Here is a 13,674-nt window from a genome sequence, read left to right on the forward strand (position 1 = left end):
CTCAGGGAGCAGATCCAGCCAGCCCCACTCACCGCTGCTCCTCTTCCACAGCGTCTCTCCTCGGCTTGTGTTCCTCCTCCCTGCCTCTCCACGGAGGGATGTGCCAGGGATGATCGCTCAGACTCCTCTCAGTTTGGTTTGTGGCCAGCGGACAAGGCGACTGGCCCCTGTGTGCTGCCCCCCACCCTGCCCTGGGGCTGCCAGCATCCCCCATCCCCAGACTGTGAAGCTGCCGTGGCCCCTGCCATGGGCTGTGTGCTGCCTCCATCCATCCTTCCATCCCTCCCTCCCTCCATCCCCGGGACATCCTCCCCGACTGAGTTTCGCTGTCCGTCTGTGCCGAAACCCAGCTGGGGGGGGGGCTTGGTCCTGGACTTCCCCGAGCTCACCCTGCCCCGGTAGCTCGGCTGAAGGAAATGAAAGGCAATGGGTTTTGCATGTTTTCTGGCATGAATTAAAACACTTAACTTGTGTATGTGTGAGTGTAAGTTTGTTTGTTCTAGCGTTTGTGTAACCGTTAGCAACAGGTCTTGGCCCAATGGATTGATCCATCAAGGTTTTCATCTTGCTTTGGTGAAGACTTGGCTTTGAGAAATACTAACTGTCCTTGTCTCACCCCTTCTCCCACCTCTGCCCTCCCCTTCCCAGTACAACCAGAAAAATTTGAAAAATGTTTCTTTTTTTTTTTTCTTTCTTCCAAGTATGATGCACTGGGTTTCTGTTCTCATCCATTCTTCTCTGGTTTTAAAGTCAGGGTTATTATATTGTTATTTTTTTCTTCAGACCTCTATATATAGAACAGCTGTAAAATATCTAACCTCTTTTTTTTCCACATCTTTCTGATTGGAGAGCATCCAGTCCTGCCAAATAATCAGCCATCCTTATGGGAATACCGAACAAAAAAAAAGTACGAGTATTTTTGTACCATGTGTAATAAGGAAATATTTATGCATCATAAAGAATTTCTTGTGTGTTTGTGTGCAATTAATTATTATTATTATTAAAGAGAAATTGTAATCCTGTAAGATAAGTTAATGTTTAGTTAAAAGCTTGAAAGAGAAGGGTTGTCTTCTGTAACAATGATTCAGTCAGGCATAGTAAACAAGAAATTGTGCAATTTTTGTTTTAGCATCTTATTGCTTGGTATTGAAGTGCTTTAAGTATTATACGACCATGGCTGTCTCGCTTGTATTAAAAGATTTGATAATAAGTTGCTATATAATTGCTGAACCTATGAGAATGTGAAACTGGATAATATATGAAATGCAACAACAACAAAAAATATACCCAGAGGCTGCTGTGACTCTTTTTCTGTGGTCCGTTGTGTTTTCTTCTGGGGCTGGGTTGGGATGCTTCACGCTTGGTGTTACCCTCCCTGCCCGGGTCCCCCAGCTGTGCCTGGAAGGATGCAGCCTGGTCCGGGATGTTGCTGAGGACCATGAGCAGGGTTGGGGCATCTTTTCCCCCCACACACATAGAAGAGCAAGTCCTTGCCTGTGCAGGCATGTGTTGGAAAGGGACTGTTGATGCTGAGCTCTTCTGGAGGCCTCTGAGAGGGCAACCATGTGCTTTTTTGGGTGTTTTTGTTTCTTCCCCCGCCCCCGTCAAGTGCCTGTGGAGGCTGAGGGCCTCTCCTCCGTGCCAGCACTTCTCTTCTGCCAGGGATGCAGCGAGGAGAGATGTCCTTAGAAGGGAAACGTCCTCTGCGGCTGCAGCATTGCCCTGTGCCTGCCCAGCTCCTCCTCTGGTGCAGGGTGGCCCGGCTGGGGCTGCTGCCATCTTTTTGTGGCCTTATCTGTACCTGCTAAAACAGCTCTGGGAACTGCAGATGTGGAGGGGGGGCTCGTCCTGGTGGGATGAAAGGAGGGCTGGATGTTACAGTGGGAGCTGCCTGTGGCCGCACTGGAAAGAGCTTGCTTAAATGCCGGTGGGGTGGCCTGGGTGGGGGTCTCCCTGCTGTGCTAAAGGGCTCCCTGCAGCTCAGATCGGTGAGTCCCTGTGATGGGGAGGGGGGGCTCCTAAAGCCTTCCTGTGCAGCTTCCTACCCTGGGGATCAGTGTTTTCCTCTCTCCCCAGGGCTTCAAGGGCAGCACCGAGCAAAGGCGAGGAGCAGGGGGAAAAAAAAAAAAACAAAACCAACAAACCAACACAAGAAAAAGCGAAAGGCAGGTCTAAAAATAACCCCGCTGGCCACTGTTCCTGGGAACGGGCTCAGCTGAGCTCTGCAGCTCTGGGAAGTGACTCGCTGTGGACCACAGGCTGCCTGAGCCAGAGCAGCCCTGCCAGCCTGTTCCCCATGGGATCTCCTCAACCCACAGTCCAGGCAAAACTTGTTCCTTGCTGAATCCCAGCTGCTGCCTGAATCCCGGCTCCTGCCTGAATCCCAGCTTCTTCTGCCGGGCCGGCTCTCCCCTGCCGGGTCCATCCACATCTCACAGCTCTGCTCACCCAAGCGGAAACACCCCGGAGAGCAGTCGGGACCTGGTGATGGGAGCGTGTAAGGCTTTAAATTATAGAGGAGATTTTTTTTTTTTTTTTTAAAAAAAAAAGCCTTTAGCACATGCATTAACATGGCCAGGCAATGAATAATTTACGCTCAGCTCTATTAAGCTTTTACACTGGGACCCACGCAACACGGCTCGCCTCGGAGCTAAAGTAGGTCACGTCTGCTCCGAGGGTCCCCGGGCATCCCCCTCCCTGGCCGGTGTGAGCATGGAGCAGGCGTGTGTGTGCACACACATGTGCGCTTGCTGCCTCCGTCCATCCGTGTCTGCTTGTCCGTGTGTGCGATGGCCCTGCCCTTCCCAGGCTGCTCCCACTTGTGTCCTGTTCGAAGAGATGCTCTTTGGGCAGGTATTTAGGGATGGGGAATGTCCCCGGTCTGTGGGTGGGATGAAGCTCCGGGGTGGAAAGCAGGTCTGGATGGGGCACAGCCCGATGGCATTGCCCAGGAAAAAGGGCGCAGGTTGCTGGCACCCAGGTGCTTTGGTCCGTGGTGCTGGCTGGACCTGTTGGGTAGTGGCTGTAGGAAAAAGCTGCCAGAAAAGAGAGGGGATGGAATTGGGGCTGGAAGAAGAAGAAATAGGGAAAAGGCTGGTTTTGGCACGCTTTCATTTTACATTTTACTGGAAACTCCTCCTCTCTTTTCCTTGTTTTGAAGGTGGGGGAAAAAAAAAAAAATCAATCTGGGAGCTTTCAGACCATTTTCTCCTGAAAGCGCTGTGCTCTGCCATGGCACGTGGTCCAGGCACTGCAGCAAGGAGCACTTTGGAAATAGAAAAATCCAGCTGTTCTGATGCAAAAAGGCCTTTCAGCACGGCCGTGCTGGACAAGCTGCCGCAGAGTTGGCTTGGGCCCCCATTTGAAATGATTAGACACACTTACAGCAGGCCAGGGCATCTTCAGGGAGGCCAGATGCAAAACTCAGTCCCTGCTTGAAACCAGAGACATAGGGAAGGAGGAGGGCATCTAACACCTGCGTTCATCCAGGGACCTGCTGATCACAAGAGACCGCAGACCTCCTGTCTCTGAGGTCAGGAGTGCCTCGCGGTGCTGATGATCTCCTCATGGTCCTGCATGCCTTTGGTGATGATTAAGGATACCCAGACGCAGCTCAGTTGTGCAGGATGCATGATCTGGTGCCTTCAGCCATTTCTACGGCATATGAGATGAAAAGTGATTCAAATGGCTTCTGCAAAGGATCAAAATGGCTTTTGCAAACCCCAGCAACTTCCATCTGCTGGTCTGCACTGGCAGCGCAGGGAGAAGAGCCTCTATCACCATCTCCTTTCCCCAAGGCATCCCTCCTCCCTCAGGCTGAAGCCTTTCATGGTTGAAGACCATTTTGAAGACCACCGATGTCCTCTTAGTTGTTTGTCCATTGGGCAGACATTAATGGCCAACCATGAGGCGATGTCTCAGCCCCAGATCCATGCTGCATCAGGCTTTAGCAGCTACCGCACCCAGCTGACTTCCAAGAAGCTGCGTTCACGTAACGTTGCTAGGATTTCCGTGGCAAATGGGGATCCCCAGTGCTGTGGGGATGAGGAGCAGGTCTGCTGCGGTCAGGGAGCATTGCATGTACCAGGTCTGTGGAGCCCCAGCCCAGCTGCAGCACGCGGCCAAATAAAATGAATAGCCAAGCTGCTTGATGATGGATGAACTTGGTAGCACACCTCTGGAAGAGGCAGGCTTGGCTGGCGGGTGTACAAGTATGCTTACCCGGCCAGAAACATCACCAGGAGGGTAGAAAGAGCTAGGAAATGATGGAGACCAAGAGGGGAGGAGAAAGCATGCTGTCTGCTCCTTATCTTGGGTTTCATTGCACAGTGCCCCCTCTCATGAGTTTTGCTTACCTGCCGGGCTTGGATATCAACACACTGTCTTACAGCTCCAAAAATCCTTTTGCTATCCCCCTGCCAACCACCCACTTGTTAAATTATTCCCCAACCCAGCACGAAGTCTGTAGAGACTTGGAAACGGCATCCCAATACCCCAAACAGCGAGCATGGAAAGACACAGGTGACACATAACAGACTGCACAGCAGTCATATAAGTTTGTAGGGACAAAAGACACCCTGCACAATAACTGTTGGTGAAAGGTGAGAGGTGCCAGGGCCCAGCCCCAAAACAATGGATCACAGCCCAGGGGGACTTTGAAGTCAAGGTGCTGCTGCAATGGGATCCCGCACAAAAGCCTGTAATATCGTTAATGATGAGCAGGTGGCTGGAGGCTTATTAGATAGAAGAATTACCTCCATCCTGAGTCAAAAATACATGGGATCAGGTCAGAGCCTCAGAGAATAAAAGCTGCTCTGAACCACTAAGGCTTTACGTGGCTTTGTTATTTCTGATAGCGTGATGGGAAAGGTCCTCCTGGTCTGCGTTGAGTCACAGCGCATTAACGAGATGCACAGTACAGCGGGAAAGCCAGGAGGTGGCATCCAAGACCTGAGCACACGAAACCAGGACACTTTCCCAAGCAGCAGCTTAACAGGAGGTTGCAGCTTGGGACAGTGGATAAAACATGCATAGATTTTTGTCCTGCACCTTCCTCTACCCCTTAGGATGGGGAGAGTGTAGGCACTTTAGACAAAGAAACTCTGTATTAAGTTAAGAGAGGGAAATCTTTTTACATTTGTAGTCAGCTATAGCATTGTTACCTAAAATACACTGAATCTCAGTGGGCTTACTGGAGTAGGGGGCTGTCCATAGCCCAACCTGGCTGTAGTGGGTCCATCACCAGCACTGTCTCAGGCCAGTCGTGGCTTGGTCCAGCTGAGCCTGGAAAACTCCTGAGGCTGGAGATCTCCCTCTTCTGGGTGCCTCTCCCAATACATAGCTTCTGGTATTACTCAACTAAAAAAAGAAGAAAATACAACATTCTTATGTGATGAAGTAGTGATGACACAGCGATGACACATTCAGCTCTTTACTAGGCATGGCACAGTGGGGACCACTCGAGCTTGGAAGTGGGCTACCTGGTCCAGCTCTTTTTGCAGGTAAGGTTGAGGACTGAGGTGGCCAGGAGCATGGCCACCACCCTTTGATGGTGTTGGGTCAGACAGCAGATGGCACTAGGCGATTAGCTCAGGAAGGACTGAGCAAGTTGGGATGCCTGGAGAGAGCAGAGGCCACAGCTGGACTTGAAGATCTCAGCCCAGCACAGACTGTATAGCTGCTGGACAGAAGACCAAGAGGAAAGAAACAGCTGCAGCAACCCAGGCCCCTGGGACAGGGAAAGCAGAGAAACACCAGCCCCTGATAAAAACCTAGAAGTGTCTCCAAATATATCCAAAATGTCCTGCTCCCTTGGTCTGGAGCACTTAAAACAGGAGAAATCCCAGCTTTTCCTCTGTGATGCAGATGGATTGGCATCTCCAGGGTGTTCGTCCTGCTATGGGAATCCCCAGCTCCCCCCCTTTCCTCCATTTCCCACACTTTCTAGGCATGGCAGACCAAGCATGCTTCACCTGGTGGGCTTCATCCACTGGGCTTCGTTGTGACTGACACACTCCTTTCATCCTCCTCTGGGTCACTTGGGGGCATGAGCAAGGTCTCAGTCCATGCTACTGCCTGTTGGGTGTTTCCAGCTTGGAAATCATGGCTACTGGTAACAAGTGCTAGAAGTCCTCCTGCAACTGGCTTTTCTGGATGTTTCCCCAAGGCAGCAGGGGAAAAGCTGTACACACAGGTCTGGACTGAGGTACTTAGTGCTGCTTCTCCAGAAGTGGTACAGAGTTGCCTTGCATGGAGAAAGCACTTACATCTTAGGGTTGTAGTTGACTTTCAGGTTACTGTGAGTTCTCAGCACCAGCAGCAGCAGCCATGACTTCAGAGAATCATAGAATGGTTTGGGTTGGAAGGGACCTTAAAGATCGTCTAGGCCCAACCCCCCTGCCATGGGCAGGGATACCTTCCACTAGACCAGGTTGCTCAAAGGCCCATCCAACCTGGCCTTAAACACTTCCAGGGATGGGGCATTCACAACCTCTCTGGGCAACCTGTTCCAGTGCCTCACCACCCTCACAGTGAAGAACTTCTTCCTTACATCTAATCTAAAACTACCCTTTTGCAGTTTAAAACCATTACTCCTCGTCCTATCACTACACTCCCTCATAAAGAGTCCCTCCCCATCTTTCCTGGAGGCCCCCTTTAAGTACCAGAAGGCTGCTATAAAGTATCTCGGGAACCTTCTCTTCTCCAGGCTGAACAACCCCAACTCTTTCAGCCTGTCTTCGTAGGAGAGGTGCTCCAGCCCTCTGATCATCTTTGTGGCCCGCCTCTGGACTCGCTCCAACAAGTCCACGTCCTTCTTATGTTGGGGGCCCCAGAGCTGAACGCAGTACTCCAGGTGGGGTCTCACAAGAGCAGAGTAGAGGGGGAGAATCACCTCCCTCAACCTGCTGGTCACGCTTCTTTTGATGCAGCCCAGGATTTTTGGTTTTCTGGGCTGTGAGCGCACACTGCCAGGTCATGCTGAGCTTCTTGTCAACCAACATCCCCAAGTTCTTCTCCTCTGGGCTGGTCTCAATCCATTCTCCCCCAGCCTGTAATTGTGCTTGGGATTGCCCTGACCCATGTGCAGGACCTTGCACTTGGCCTTGTTGAACTTCATGAAGTTCACATGGGCCCACCTCTCAAGCCTGTTAAGGTCCCTCTGGATGGCATCCCTTCCCTCCAGCATGTCGACTGCACCAGACAGCTTGGTGTCATTGGCAAACTTGCTGAGGGTGCATATGACTTGCGTATGGCCTTCTGAGAGAGAAAGCTGAAGGGAATGAGTGAGCTTAGAGGGGTTTTGGCAGAAGAGCCTGAACCTTGCAAATGGCTGGGAGAGCCTGTCAGCTCTGCTCTGTCCACAGCGTCCCTGGTTTCAACCTGAGCTGGATCATGCCCTGCGTCCCCCAGCAAGAAGCATCATTGCTCCCCAGCTCCAGGAAGACCAAGTAGCTGCCACCTCCTCCCTGCCAGGGGCCAGGGGCTGGTTCATCTTTGTGATGCTCCCAGGATGTCTCTGTGCTGGTGGGTGGCCATGTGTGGTATTTTACAAGGTACCTGCTGGCACAGGTGGATGCCAGCCAATTCATCCCAGCAGCTTACTTTGGGAACAGGTTCTGCTAATGCAGACAGTCTGAGCCATGGGTGCCATTGTTGGCCAAAGTCAACAGCATTCAGTACTGCTTCCATGTGCTTGGCTTGATAGGGCCCCTGATGGGTTGATAGACAGGCTGATAAGACATTGCAGAAAACTTTGTGCCTTCACCCACCTTCCTGCCAGTCACCTGCAGCCAGTGTTTTTGCTTTTCAAACCCAGACCTGACCGCAATGAGGAGATACAGCTTCTGTGCTAGAGGACCACCTCCTGAAAAAGCAGGGGAGAAGAGTAGGCAGTGGGTGGAAATGGCTCCCTGGGATAGGTCTTCCTTTCCAAGATGTTGCAGCACAGGGGTGTGAGCATGTGTCCCTTGTGCTGTCCAGGAGATGCCCGTGGGTTTGGGAAGCAGGTCTCACCTCCACCTGGAGAAACACACGCCGGCTTCCTGACTGGCTGTTGGGAACCAATCACACCTGCAGAAGATCTCCACCGCTTTGTCTGTGAGACCAGACTATTCAACAAAAACCTTTTGGTTTTCATCCTCACTCTTGGTTGAATGAAGACCTGTCATGATGAGGGCTTCAGGGACGAAGCAGCTCAGATCTTTGGGAATGGGAATCACTACCTGGCCTAATTACCAGCTGCCATGCTTTCACAAACACATCCCAGGCTCAGAAAGGGTCTGGATGCCACAGTTACAATATTTGACAGTGCTCCTGCAGCTGTAATGGTTTATTTTTTTCCAGTTATGCTAACTGGTCTTACCTACCCACTTATGTCTTTGAAAATAGAGCACGTTGTTCCTCTAGAAATGAATGCATTTATTAGCCTCACCACCACCACCCTGTGCCCCATAGCTGAGTCTTTACAGGGATATTAATCAGTAAGAGCACCTCCAGTCCCAGGGGCTTGTTTCTGCAAGAAAACCACTCCCAAACAAATCACTGACCGCAAGTCATGACTATCCTGTTCCTGCACCATCCCTTGCATTTGTGTCCTGAGCACAACAAAATGATGACGAGGACCAAATAGGGTAAAATTTGATTAAAGTTTAATTAAATACCCATATTTTTGGGTTACCCCTCTGGTGTATGCACTTAGATTTGGGCTGGGAATCAGTAAAGAAATATTGCTTTTCCATGGAATTTTCCACTTGTAGGTACGTTGCCTCTTTTGGGGCAGTTTGGGGGAATTGGAGAGAAGTATTTCTCTTTTGTGGATCAGCCTGGCTGTGCCAGTATCCTTCTGCAATGCAGTCACTGGATTTCAGCAGATGTGTCTTAAAATGACCCTTTCATGCCTTGAACTGAGCACTTTGACATGGACCTCTTTTCTTAGTATTTACAAAAAAAGGCTTACCTGGAAATCTTAGGGACCACTGGGTCTGTTGTCTTGTTTTCTTTTCTCAAAAAATGCTAGTTCTGAAAAATTTTCCCTTGTTACAGATTGAAAGGTTACAAGGGCATCTCTTGGGAAGATGCACAGAGTTCCTGTGATGGATTTGGCTTTATTAAACAGACACAGGAAAGTTTATATCCAATATATCTAAAAAATTTTGCGGGTGGGACCTTAAAAACTATTTTAGTATTTAACTAAGGCTAAAAATCCTTTCTTAACATATAACAGTTTAAAATGATCATTTTTTATTTCTGACCAAGAGGTCCTGTGGCTGGGGAACAACCAACCACACTCCTTGGGAAAGGGGGGAGAATTCCAGTTGGATACAAGGGAAAAAATTCATGTTGAAAGCAGTGGAGCTGCTAGACAGGGGACAGAGAAGTGGAGGGGTATCACCATCCTTGGAGACCTTCAGTGCACAGCTGGCGGACTGAGACCTCCAGAGTTCCCTCAACCCTCAAACTTTCTCTGATTCTTGCAATTTATGGGCACATTGCATGGGAGAGGGGATAACTGACTAAGCAGGTCTCTGGCCACATTCAGTAGGAAGTCACTTACCACTTAACATATGTGGATGAACAGCTTTTTGCTTAAAAAAAGTAAGTTTCTAGCTCAGAACAAAAAATACCTATTGTTTTAGGGATTAAATTTATTATACCTACTGAATGCAGCCAATGTTTATCAGAGGGTTTAAGCACTTCTTAGTGTTCAAACACCTCTTGGTGTTCACTTCTCATCACACCTGTCCTTAAAAAAGCACTATATGAAAGAAAACTGGAAGCTAACAGCTTTTTAAACTGTTTGTATTTTTAAGGAAGATTATTACAAATATACACACAAATCCAAAGCCAATATATAAACCTCAGGTGTCTAAAGAAAATATGTTGTGGTTGAGAAAGGGGATCTCCCAGAGGTGTGTGTTTTTATATCGGATCAGAGTAAAGCTGCGATGCACGGGAGGTTCTTGAACTAGAAAGTGGAAGCAAACCCTGGTGACACTCACAGAGGACAGTGTTGGGTGAGCCCTGGAAAAAATAAGACGGGTTTTCTCATGATTTTCTGAGCAGGGATAGTCAGAGATACGGACCTTTCATTTCTGGGCAAAGTCTTAGGCATGAATCTAGATCTGAAGCATTTGCAGCTCCAAAGGACAGAGAAGAAATGGCCAATGTCAAAGTCAAGATGAGAAAGGGGAGAGCTGGGCTGAGCTGTTCAGGCTAAAAACATCCCTGAGCCACCATATCTAATGCTTTTTGCAGTGGACTGTGGAAAGTAATATTGTTATAACTACTTTCATTTAAATTTGTGTTTCTTCCTCCCAGTATAACCTTCTTGCATGGACAAGGTAGGATGCGAGGCAATGTTTTGGGACAGTTGCAGGAGAAAACCCAAGTGATAGAGCACTGCCAAGAACTACTGAGGAACACCTTCTCCAGAGCCTGTGATGAAGGAGAGGTACTAGGAGAGAAGACATCTGCCTTCCTGAGATAATGGAGCAGGGATGCATGCCCTTCCTTGGACAAGACGGTCCACAAAACTGTCCCAGAAAGAACAGAGGAACTGACTGGGGGAAACCAGCTCCATGTCAACCCAACAAGCCATGTGGGGCCCGATTCTTACCTGGTAACAGATCTCAAGGGCAGACACGCCTCAGAAATGCAACTGGTGTCAAGAAAGCATTTGACAGTCTTTGTTTATACTTACAGAGATGTCCTTTGAGATGTCCTGACTTGCCCACAGAAATCCTACTGCTGCTTAAAGCAGAGCCTTAGAGTAAGCATGGGCAAAACTAATCATCTGCTCTGTGAAGATTATGGGGCTAGAGAAATGTGCACATTCGCCTCTAGCACCTGAAAGTGCTGTTATATACACCTCCCTCTGTACCTCTCCCTCCCATGGATTTTGGACAGATTTCCATATCACTTGTCTCCGTCACCTGCATCCCACTCTTTTATTCTTTTTCTAGGATCTTCTGCTACTGTGGATATTTCTGGTCACTATTAAAATGTGCATTAACTCTTTGTGGGGAAAAATGGTCAGCTGTTTTAAATAATTTTGAAAACGTTCTTCTAGGGAAGAGCAAATATAGACTTTATACCAGCATTGATGCTTGCATGACTGAGGCCATTATGGGCAAAGCTAGGGCTAATAAGTGACAAAGTGTTGGGCAGGAAAACATGTATTTTGGTAGGGAAATGCTACAGGGACAATTTGGTTCTAAATAAGGTCATTGAAAATAATCTTATAAGAAGATGAATATAGAAAAGTAAAAGCAAATACACAGAATGTATTTTCCTCATTTTAGGACAAACCCCCCTATCTGTGCCATTATGTGTTTACATCTCTTAATAACGGCACAAAAATGTCCAGCAGAGAGCAGAAGCTGAGCTGGTGAGTCAGGCACATTGCCCAGGACCTAGGTTATGCTCGACTTACACAAAATTGGCTACTCTAGGTATTTTCTAGTGTGAAAAAAAAATACAAAACTAAAGGACTGGGTTTCATTTGCCACAGATGAGCACTCTCAGACTGCTGTGGGCAATTCAGTATGTCTCTGTGACTCATGCTGTCCCTTGCCTTGCTCTCGTTGCTCCTTGCTTGCCCCGGCAGACCAGAACCAGCTCTCCTGGGTAAGGCTCAAGCACCAAAGTGAAAGCTCTGCCCTGGAGATGCTCATCCCAGTGCCAATGGTAGCAACCCGCAGGAGCAGGAGGTTTTAGAAAAGCTGTAGGGACTAGAGGAGGAGGGACCTGATGGAGGCTAAGCACTTGGATGGTGACAGGGAATGGCAGATATTTGTCAGGTTGGTGCTGCCTCCCAGCTGCCACCTTGCTCGTTAGGTGTCTCAAAGCAACCTTTCCACTTCAGTCCAATGAAAACAACAGGTAACTTGGCCCAGCTTACAGTAGCAACAAAAAAACCCTCTGCTGCTTTCTTGGAGGGGAGCACTCTCCTCCACCCATGGAGCCACACCATGCCTTTCCGTTTGAGTCATCCTTGCCTGTAGCAACACTGGGATCCTCTCATCTTGCTCAGCTGAAGTCTTTTGGAGTATTCCAGCAGGGCACCGGACTGATTCACAGCTCTGAGAAACCATTTTCTTCCAACCCAGCAACTCTTTTGCATCCTGAGGTTCTCCCCAGCCTTGCTCCTCCAAACCCACATGGTTCCTCTTCCCTCTCAGCTGTTTCCCAGCTAAGAAACACAATCCTGGTTATGTCCATGTCATCGTGGACTTCAGCTAGGAGCTAGCATGGGTGTCAGCAGTGCTCCAGGCTGTGCCTGGGACATGGAGTCTCCACGTGTGCTAAGCACACTAATCCTGCAGGACTTTTTGCTGGAGAAGTTGGTACAGCAACCTCAGTTTGTTAACTAGAAAATTGCCCCAAGGCTCAGGCAAGAAACATCTGTGTATAAAAAAACTCTGCTAAAATCCCAGACAGAAAACAAAGGATTGTCCTGTTGAATGCCAGGTCCCATGGTAACAAACATCTGTGAAATCACCTTTATCATCCTGTTGAAATCTTCTGCCACCCCTCAGCTGGTGATGGGTACACAGGCATCCTTACCAAATGGGTTCCTGGCAGGGCTGGGGGAACAACATTAGAAAAACACAAACTGCAATACCTTCAGAGGCTCACTGTAGGCTTTTAAAAATTACTGCCAAAATTGCTGTATGGCAGGAGCCATTACCAAGATCATGAAGGCTTTGGAGGACAGCTGAGATTTGAATCATACTGTAATCAAGTCTAAAACTACATTTTCTATACCACCAATATATTACAGCTTCTGTGCAGTTCTAAAACACCTCACAGAGAAATGCATAATTGAAACAGGTTTGCACCTGAAAATAAGAAAATTAGTGATGACATAATTGCTGCTCCATTTCTGAGTTGAGCTAATTGCATCAAAAAGTTTTTAATGTAATGGTTTTCCCTGCCTCGGAGGCTACTTAGCACAGCACTAGCTGCACAAAGCCACTTGTAAATATCCAGTTCAGAGGAACTGAAAGTGTACTTTTAACCAGTCTTTTGAAAAGCCTGACAACCATAATGACAAAAATGTAGAAAAATAAATTCTCTCCCCCCCGAATTGTTGGCAGAGGCAGTCATGGCCAACATTGTAAGAATACCCGTGTGCAGAAATGAGCAGGTCTTGGGAAGGAGTGGTGTGGCCCTGCCAAAATGGGTTGGCAATGCAAACTATAGACAAGAGCTGAAGTGCTATCATGTTTGTTTTGTAGAGTAAAAGTGGTGAGCAGGAAAAGACAGCAGCTCAGACTTCACAGGCCAGTGTGTTAGAGATGATTAGCTTTTTAACAGCTGTGTCTACCAATATGCATGTGAGAAACAGGTAATGACTGCTAGTTGCTTTGCTGGGGCATGCAGATGTGATGGTGATAAGCAGAAGCGATGGGCTTAGCTGCAGGAGTACATCATCTTACAAGAGACGGGATTAGCATTCAATTACAAAACGGCTTCTTTAATAGGAACAGCAACTTCCAACTCAATCACTGCTTTGGAAGAGAAGAAAATGCAGAAGTGAGTCAACTCTGAAATCTCATGTGTAAGCCAACGGGTATGTTGGAAAGATGAAGGGAATGAAGAGGCCATACTCGGCATCCTAAAGACTAATTGTCTGTAGTCTGCAAGTTAGGGCCAAACTTGACATCTTCCTGG

At 48.3% G+C, this 13,674-nt stretch overlaps 1 protein-coding gene across 1 annotated transcript in view; it reads left to right on the forward strand.

Annotated features, from left to right (window-relative positions):
- The window catches only part of RBPMS2 (RNA binding protein, mRNA processing factor 2), a 30,055-nt gene extending 28,747 nt beyond the window's left edge, over positions 1-1,308 (forward strand). The window contains exon 8 of the mRNA XM_075045761.1: positions 52-1,308. The gene's annotated coding sequence lies outside the window, so the exon portion shown is untranslated. The remainder of the gene's footprint in view (positions 1-51) is intronic.
- The last annotated feature ends 12,366 nt before the right edge of the window (positions 1,309-13,674 follow it).

The sequence above is a fragment of the Buteo buteo genome, chromosome 13 (assembly GCF_964188355.1).
Source record: "Buteo buteo chromosome 13, bButBut1.hap1.1, whole genome shotgun sequence".
In the NCBI taxonomy this organism is placed as follows: Eukaryota; Metazoa; Chordata; class Aves; order Accipitriformes; family Accipitridae; genus Buteo; species Buteo buteo.